Source organism: Nuphar pumila, chromosome 3 (assembly GCF_984573655.1).
Source record: "Nuphar pumila chromosome 3, dmNupPumi1.hap1.1, whole genome shotgun sequence".
Taxonomy (NCBI): domain Eukaryota; kingdom Viridiplantae; phylum Streptophyta; class Magnoliopsida; order Nymphaeales; family Nymphaeaceae; genus Nuphar; species Nuphar pumila.
In genome coordinates this window covers 41931803-41941923 of record NC_143251.1, presented here as the reverse complement: position 1 = coordinate 41941923, position 10121 = coordinate 41931803, and positions in this window count along the sequence as shown.

Below are 10121 nucleotides of genomic sequence, written 5' to 3'. Positions count from 1 at the left end.
ACAGAAACCTTCTCATTCCCGACAAGGCCGAGCTAACTTGATGCTTTCCTTCAATCACCTGCCGCATCCAAGCCCTCCATCGCGTGTTATTGCTTGTGATGCATGGATATAAACTGTTCTGATTCATCCAGGTAGCTGAAAGCCTCTGCCTGAGTGTTAGCGTTGAGTTCCCAAAGATCATATCAACTTGCGAGTTGTGAGCCCTTGCTACAAGAAACTCTCCCTTGCGATTCATGACTGCAAATGCTATGCTAACTTTATCATGACTAACGAACGGCGTGGTTGGTAGGAGCTGTCAGTGCACTTCTCCTTGTGGTGGGTTGTTGCAGGTTCAAAACCCAATGGTACCTTGAATAACTGTTGGGGGTCTGCCTAACCCTAGCTTGCCTTTCAAAAAATTTTTTTGATCAAGACTACACCCTAACGCTATCTGTGTCAATTGATTGAATTCCAGCATGAGGCCATGGAGAGGGTATGATGCCAAACCTGACCAGATGGACACCAAATGCTCCCTCTCATTCCACCCAAGGAAAGCTACTTTCGCTTGAAAGGGATACTTGGGAGGGAAAACGCTTTCCCATGGAGGGAGGTGTTAACTTATTTTGACAGGAAAGTTGGTCTTTTGCATTTATTATCTGGGTCCCACCATATATTTCTCATGAGGATGCTTGTTTCACTTTTCTTAAGAAAGGTGGCGTGTTTTATCGGAAAGAGTGAATCAATGCCCTCTTAGGTGTGTTTGGATGCTGCTAAAAGCTTGGGGCTTTCAGTGGAAATGCTCAAGCCCCAAGTCATTTCTGCTGGCTTGGCAGTGGCAATGCAAACTGCGGGCTGCAATGCATTCTGTGAAAGGAGGCTCCACAGCGGGCGGTTCGGTTCCAGTCATCCCCCTCTTAAATGTTATTTTTTATCAAATCTGACCGTATAGACAGATTCAGCATGGCCAATTACTAGCAGGGTCGATTTAGTAAGAATTGGCCCATTGGATTGTATTTTTCAATAAAAAATATGATTTTTTAAATTATAAATTCTGTATTTTTTGATTTTTGAATCGCCAAAAAATCCTGCACACAAGTCTGATTTCAGCCATCCAAATGTCAATATTCACTAAATGAATGACATGGCTCACGTCTGTGGAGTCTGATTTGATCGAAATAACATGCATCAATCAAATCTCAATGGGCACGAAGATAGGGATGACATAGAGGACGAGTGAAACCCATTTGCCACGGCAGGTGTTGCCCTTAGGAAAATTACGGGTGTCAATGGGCATGGTATACCCGGACCCGACCCAAACCAAACACTATAGGGTCTGGGTATAGTGATAAATAAGAAGATGTGATTAAGATCTGGGTCCAGATCCGAAGGTCTGATTAATACATGGACCTGGGTATAATTTATGAAATTTTATACAAGACCCATACTCGACCCCAGTTTCGATTAAGACCTGCAAATTTTCAATGTAAAAATGCTAAAAATTATGGTTTTACCGGGTTTGGTTCATGTAGTTTTTTGTATAGTGGATCCGATTAGACCCGGTTTCAACCCGATACCATGCCCAAAAATCTGGTCAAAGTCTGGTTCCACCTGGGTCTGAACCAAACCCAACCCATTGACACCCCTAATTCAAACCCCTGTTTACATTCTGACAGCTCGGGGACTTTTTTTTTGACAGAAAGCTGGGGTTAGGCTGACCCCTTATATCAGTTATACAACTAACTATACCATTGGGATTCAAACTTGCACCGTCCCAGCACAAAGTGACGTGCACTAACTGCTCCTGCCAGACCCGGTTGGTCACAGCTCGAGCACTTTACCAGTGCATTAAGCAATAACTCTTATGGAGGGGACTCTTGCTTTCCTGGACCCATAAAAATGACGAAAAATCCTGATCTAGGTCCTGAAACTGGCAAATAAACACAAGTACTTGGATGATCCAAATATGTATTCAAGGATATAGTGGCCCATACTGATACCCGTACAATCATATGGGAACATTACCACGAAGTAACTAGGGATGTCAATGAATTGGATTTGAGTTGGATATCCTACTAAATTTGAATCCGTTTTGTCAGTTGGTGGAATATATGGCAACAATTTAACAACAGGATCTGAACCAAGGCTATTCAGAATCCAAACATTATAGAATTTGCTGGACAAATCTGGATCCTGTATCAGCTTTATCTATCCGACTCCAGATCCAAATCTGAATCTGATTATGAAATATCTGCTTAGTTAGGATTCAGTAATGCCTATATCTGAACCAGATCTGATCTGTTTGTATCTTAACGGACTGTGTTCACAAGGCATGGATGGTCGATATAGTGAAGTCTCGGGCCAGAAAACCTTGACCTACAATGCCAAATAGGGATCTCAGATTGGGGACCCGTTCGAGTGAACGTTGAATCTGGCATGGGCCCTGCACCAGATTCGATAGCAACCCATGTGCCTACACTATTCAGACACCCTAAGGCTGCATTTTAGAGCGGCAGATCTGAGATCCGAGGATACGATGTAATGTGGACCCCACATCCATATCCAGAGCATTCATCGAATTACCTCATACCTTTGCCTTTTGAGGATCCAAGATTAGGGATGGCAGTGGGCGGGGCCGGTGGTGAGGGACAAGGTCTCCACCCCAGCCCCGTCTCAAAATCCTACCCTCCATCCCCACATGGGTTTTGATTTTAACCTCTATCCCCGCCTCATGTCCTCCATCCCCAGTCCAAATGGGGCGAGGTGGGGCCCCATTTTCCCTCGGTCCACTGCCATCTTTAAAGAAGGATTGGGGATGGGATGGGGCGGGGTGGGTCAAGGCAGGGATCGAGGACGGGGATGGGGCGGGGAGGGGGAAAGCGTAAGTCCATCCCTGCCTCTATCCCGACACGAGTTTGATTTTAACCTTCATCCCCATCTCCATTCCCGTTTCATGTCCTCCATCCCCGGTCCAAACTGGGCGAGACAGGGTGGGACCTCGTTTTGCCCAGGTCCACTGCCATCCCTATCCCTATCCAAGATACACATTTATAAGGAAAAAACATACCACCTTGATGAGAAATTGACATTTTGGTCACATATCACATATTGATTTGAAGATGGCATCTCCCTTGTTGTCTGCGTCTCGAGGAGCAAATGACATAGGGGCCTTGGGATCCTATTGAAGGTGCTCAGTCAGGCGGGAATCAAAATACTGTTGGGTCGGTCGGGGTTTCCACTGTCGGTCCGGAGTCGTCGGCGTCTCAGCAACCACCAGATCCGTCGAAACCCTGCAAAGTAGAAAATATAAAACGCAGCAGCATACCTGAGGCGGCCATTGCCGGAGGGCGGAGGACGTTTGCCGGAGAAGGGCGATCTTCAACTCAGCCGGTCTGCAGCCACCACAAGCGCAAACTTCCGAATGCAGACAGTGAGTCGACCTTCTTCCCTCCCTTACTATTTTTCTCACAGTTTTGCACTGTCTTGCACTATCCTGGGTTGCTTATAAAACCTTGTATATATAAGCATAGGATGGGAACGGTTTGCATAATCGTTCCCCCTTTATCTATGCCAGTTTATCAGGATGGATCATCCCTTGATGTGGGGTGTTTCCACATCGTGGATAACCACCATGTTTTACGTGGTGGTTAATCCAACATTCTCCCACTTGATCCGACGATAAACTCTTTAACCAGAAAACCTTATGGGAATAACTTGATGAATATAATGATTTTTTTATTCTATTTTATAGGTCCTTAGTTGAATATCTAATCCTTATGAGATTAATAACAACCATAATGAGAATCAAGTATTGAAAGTGATCACTTTATTTATATGCATATGTCAAAAAGAGTTTAACAATCCCATCATTACATGTTCGGAATATAATCCCGGTGCTAGCTCTTTAGTAAGAGGATCAGCGATCATCTCTTTGGTACCAATATTGACAATATACACTAAATGATTCTCCGTCCTTTTTTTAACAACAAAATACTTCAATTCCATATGCTTACATGACATAATACTTTTGTTGTTGTTCGGAAAAACACCACAGCTTCATTATCACAGTAGACCTTCAGTGGCTTCTCAATGGAATCGACCGCCTTTAACTGTGATATAAAGTTCTTTAACCATATAGCCTGCGAAGTAGTCTCGTACAATGCTATGAATTCTGCCTCCATGATGTGGGCAACAGTGGTCGACTGCTTTCCACTCCTCCAAGAGATCGCGCCCCCAACAAGTAAGAAGACGTACCCAGTAGTAGACTTTCTACTATCAAGGCATCCTCCTAAATCCGCATATGAGTAGCCAATGACCTCGAGGTGATCAACTTTATGATACATTAACATATAGTCTTTTGTCCCTTGCAAGTACCGCAAGACTTTCTTGGCAGCCTTTCAATGGGGTAAACCTGGGTTAGAATGAAATATGCCAAGTACCCCTACTGCAAAAGAAATATCTGGTCGAAAACATGTCTGCGCGTACTGCAAGCTGCCAACAACTGATGCATATGGATAAGCACTCATCTGTGCTTTGTCAATATCGTTCTGTGAAAAATCCTTTAGGCTCAGCTTGTCACCCTTTGATATGGGTGTAAAACTAGGAGAACAATTCTCCATCCCATATCACTTCAACACCTTTTCTATATAAGATCTTTGGGAGAGGCCTAGAAAACCTTTTGCTCGGTCTCGACGAATCTCAATGCCAAGAACGTAAGCAACCTCACCCATATCTTTCATATCAAAATGTGATGCAAGAAACTGTTTTGTCTCTGAAAGCAACTTTATATCGTTGGTTGCAAGTAAAATGTCATCCACATACAACATCAATATAACGAACTTACTCCCACTTTCCTTAAGGTATATACATTGATCAATAATGTTTTCTGTAAAATCGAAAGTCACAATGACTTGAGAAAATTTAATATACCACTGTCGGGAGGCCTGTTTAAGTCCATATATTGATTTGTTAAGCTTGCAAACCAAACAATCATTTTCAGAGAAACCAAGAGGCTGTTCCATGTATACCTCTTCATTCAGATCCCCGTTAAGGAACGTTGTTTTCACATCCATCTGATGTAGCTCTAAGTCATAATGAGCTACGAGGGCCAAAATTATCCTCATTGACTCCTTAATTGAGACAAGAGAAAATGTCTCATTATAGTCAATGCTCTCCATCTGGGTGAATCATTTAGCAACCAATCTTGCTTTATGTCTCTCTATGTTATCTTTGGAGTCCTTCTTCATCTTAAAGACCCATTTACACCCTACGGGCTTTACCCTTTTAGGTAACGTGACAAGATCCCACACTTGATTTTTAGCCATGGAGTCTAACTCTTCTTTCATGACTTCTATCCAGTGCAAAGATTGTTTGCTTTCAACAACTTTCATAAAAGTCAACGAGTCATTATCTATATCTATGAAATCACCAGGCTCCTGAAGGTACACCACATAATGAGGATGTATGACAGATCTCCTAATCCTTGTGGATCTCCAAACAGGTCGTTCCTCAGGCTCAGATTGAACCTGATCATCCTGTTCATGCTCTTTTGCATTGTCCACAATAGGTTCACTTTGGATTTGTGCATTAACAATCGAATGATCAACCACACCATCATTAAAAATAACAATGTAGTATCTTTCAATGTTTTTCTTAACAGGTGACGAAACTGGATCCTGTACTTCCTCAAAACCAAGGCTTTGAAGTGCACTTAATCCTACTGAACCATCTTATAGGAATCTTGCCTTATCCGTTTCAACAATCTGTGGTGAGTGAGATGGGCAATAAAACCTGTACCCTTTTGATCTTTCTGGATAACCAATAAAATATCCACTGGTTGTTCTTGGATCAAAGGCTTTAATGTGGGGGTTATACAATTTAGCCTCTGCAGGACATCCCCATACGTGTATATAAGACAATGATGGTTTCCTACCTGTTCACAGCTCGTAAAGAGTTTTAGGCATAGATTTCGTAGGAACTTTATTCAAAATATGCACAACAGTCCTTAAGGCTTCACCCCACAACTTTATGGGAAGTGTTGAATAATTCAACATAGCTCTGACCATTTCTTTAAGCGTACGATTTCTCCTTTCAGCTACACCATTCTGATAGGCACTACCAGGCATGGTATATTTAGGCACAATGCCTTCCTCTTTTAGAAATCGCGCTAATGGTCCTTCCCTTTGCCCCATCTCAGTAAATCTACCATAATATTCGCCACCTCTATCAGACCTGACTATCTTAATAACCTTATCGGTTTGTTTATCTACTTCTTTCTTAAATTCCTTAAACATCTGAAAAACATCAAATTTTTCAAAGATCAAGTAAAGATACATATACCGAGAATAGTCATCAATAAAGGTGACAAAATATTGTTTGCCTGTGTAACAAAGGGAAAATGATCCACATACATCCGTATGGACTATCTCCAATATCTCACTGCTGTGTTTGACACCCTCTTTATATGTGTTTGTATGCTTAGCCTTTATGCAATCAACACATGGGTCATTGTCGGTAAAATTTAGAGATTTCAAGATCCCTTCATTTATGAGTCTCTTTATTCTCTTTTCAGAGATATTACCCAACCTTCGATGCCAAAGCATGTAAGATTTATCATTTATCAAGCTATGTTTATTTCCAACCAATGCGTATTCAAAAATCAGAGTCTCCGAAGTTTGGATCTTCACATTCAATCTATATAAACCATCATAAACTGATGCAGAACCAATTTCAATTGAATTTTTGAATATGAATAATTTAGAATTTTTAAACTTAAAACAATATCCAAATTTATCCAACTTTGAAATTGAAATTAAGTTTCTACTATATGATGGAATATAAAAGATATCATGAAGATCTAAAACTACGCATGTATCCAGAGTAATCCTGCAGGTTCCAACACCCTTCACATGTGAACACATCTTGTTTCCCGAATAGATGTTTTTCTCATGCATTGTTGGTTCCCTTCTGCTCAGGAACAACTGTAGATAGTTGAAAATATGAACAATAGCACCAGAATCAATCCACCAGCTATTTTCAGGAATTTGTAATAAATTACTTTCATGAGAAACAAATAATAAATTACCTCTCTTTTCCAACCACTTCTTATACTTTATGCAATCTGCCTTTATGCATCCCTTCTTCTTGCAAAAGAAACACTTTATGGGAGCAGAGTTGGATTGCTTGTCTTGGGATGACTTATCCCTAGTTGGTTTTTTTCTAGCATTTCTCTTAAATGCATTCTTCCTTGGTCCTACCTTGGATATATGAGAAGTCATATGTGCACTCTGCACCTTCTTCCCTTTCAACCTCTCTTCTTCTTCAACACACTTGGACATAAGTTCATTGAACGTCCTTTCATCATTATGTGTGTTGTAAGAGATTTTGAAAGGTTCGTATTCCAAAGGTAAGGACGTTAGAACTAAATGCACTAGGAAAGAATCAGAGATGGTGAGCTTCATATCATTTAGCTGAGGCGCTATGTTCCTCATCTCCAAAATGTGTTGGTGAATATTTTCCCCTCCAGTATATTTCATAGATATGAGTTTAGACATCAGGGTACTGGCTCTGGCCTTGTTTGAACTCACAAATTGTGCCTCAATGGCATTCATGAATTCCCTCACTGTTCTGCATTGTGGGATAGCACTGCGAATATTTTTAGCTACTTTAGATTGCAAAAACAACAAGCTAAGCCTATTCGAGCGCTCTCACTTCTCAAAAACAATCTTTTGATCAACAGTGCTCTGATCAGTGAGGGCAGCGGGTTCGTCTATCCTTAGGGCCAAATCTAAATCCATATACCCTAATGTAAAAAGAACAGTTTCTTTCTAATCACTAAAATTAGATCCATCAAGAAAATGTATAGAGCTAGAGCCATCTAAAATCACAGAACTAAAAACTGCATGAAAAAAGACACGTATCAAGAAGCATTCGTACGAGACTAAAACTTTAATAGAAAATTCAAAAGAACAAAGGCCCTTGATATGCTTATTTCCAGGCTAGTGAAGGGGGTCATCGGAGTCCTACTTTGATAAGAGCTCCGACACGCAAAACCACTTCACCTACCGACCATATTCAGTAAAACTAAGGTTCTTGTGAAGTTAGACCATCAACACAAGGTACCTTTGGATACTCATGTGTGATATATCTCAACACATTTACCTTATTTTACCCTATTTAATTCCAAACACGCTAAAACTACCTTTGGGTCATTTATCGTTTCATGAATATAAGTACAACAATAATATTGGCTAAAACCATATGATAGTACAATATTTTGACAACATATGTGTATTCAGTTACTTTGGTGACATGAATACACTAAGTTATCTAACTATCCTTGATGCCAATATTATATACACATTTATACATGCATAATTATAAATAAATGCATGAGCAATAACCCAAGCCAAACTTAAATGTGTAAAACCTTGGGTCCTCAAGTAGGAACCAACTTGAAAGCACTCTAAACCGGTTTGAAACAGCCCCGAACCGGTCATCCAAGGGTCTGAACCGGTTCTGAACCTTATGAATCGGGTCAAGTATGAACAAAAGTTCATAAAAACCCTATAACCACATGCCAAAATCCCTGTATTTTCTTATATTTAAGAAAACATGGTCTTAGCGTCTCGGAACCAGTGAGAAACTGGAAGGAACTGATCAAAAATGGCTCTGAACCGGTCCTGAAAGGGAGCCGAATCAGTCCCTGATCCGGTTCAAGCCAAAGAGTGCCTGGACCCTACTGGATCCGGGTCAGACCCGGTTGGAACCGAATCTGGGTCGGACCCGATAATATCTGGATCTGGGCCAGACCCGGTAAGAACCGGATCAAATCCGGTAATATCTGGATCTGGGTCAGACCCGACAAGAACCGAATCCGGGTCCGACCCAGTAATATCTGGATCAGGGTTAGACCCAGTAATATCTGGATCTGGGTCAGACCCAGTAATATCTAGATCCGGGTCGGATCCGGTAAGAGCCGAATCCGGGTCAGACCCGGTTTGTAACCGGATCCGGGTCGGACCCGATAATTACCAGATCCGGGTTAGACCCGGTTATAACCAGATCCGGGTCTCCCCGGGGTTTACTGGATCCGAGCCAAACCCGATAATAACCGGATCCGGGTCTGACCCGGGTATAATGGATCCGATATTAACCGAATCTGGTCTGAACCGAATACCGGACCCGATCCGGTTCCACCCGTTAAAAAATTGAAAAGGGGTAGAAAACCCCAATTTTCTGAAAAGAGGGATTTTCCTCTTCTTGCAGCTGACGACCGATGTCGCCCACCGGCGACCCACCGACGACCAACGTCGCCTGCCTGCGACCCACGCAAGAGCCCTGATGGCATTTCTTCTTCGGCAAAAGTAGCCATCCGCCGACGAAAAAGGGAAAACCACATAAGCCTGTCTGTCGCCCAATGGCGACAGTCGCCGGCTTCCGGCGACCAGCAACAGCATCACCTCACGGTGACCTGCTTTGTTGGACAACCAAAAGGCACACCCCGCAGTGGAAGCGGGTTGTGGGCCCATAACCCATTGTTGGGTCGGTCGGGGTTTTCACCGTCGGTCCGGAGTCGCCGGCGTCTCAGCAACCACCAGATCTGTCGAAACCCTGCAAAGTAGAAAATATAAAACGCAACAACATACCTGAGGCAACCATTGCCGGAGGGCAGAGGACGTTTGCCGGAGAAGGGCGATTTTCAACTCAGCCGGTCTGCAGCCACCACATGCGTAGGCTTCCGAATGTAGACGGTGAGTCGACCTTCTTCTCTCCCTTACTGTTTTTCTCACAGTTTTGCATTGTCCTGGGTTGCTTATGAAACCCTGTATATATAGGCATAGGATGAGAACGATTTGCATAACTGTTCCCCCTTTATCTATGCCAGTTTATCGGGATGGATCATCCCTTGATGTGGGGTGTTTCCACATCGTGGATAACCACCACGTTTTACGTGGTGGTTAATCCAACAAATACTACCTCCAACACACGGTCGTGGTCTGATGTGGTAGGGACCAGGAAATCGTTTTCCTCATAAGGGGCTAGCCCCTCATCTAAGGATGGACTCCGATGAGTGTTTGTCCCTGCTAGCAGACACTGATATGCAAAAACCTTGGAGTTTCACGATCATGACAGGATTCTTGAGT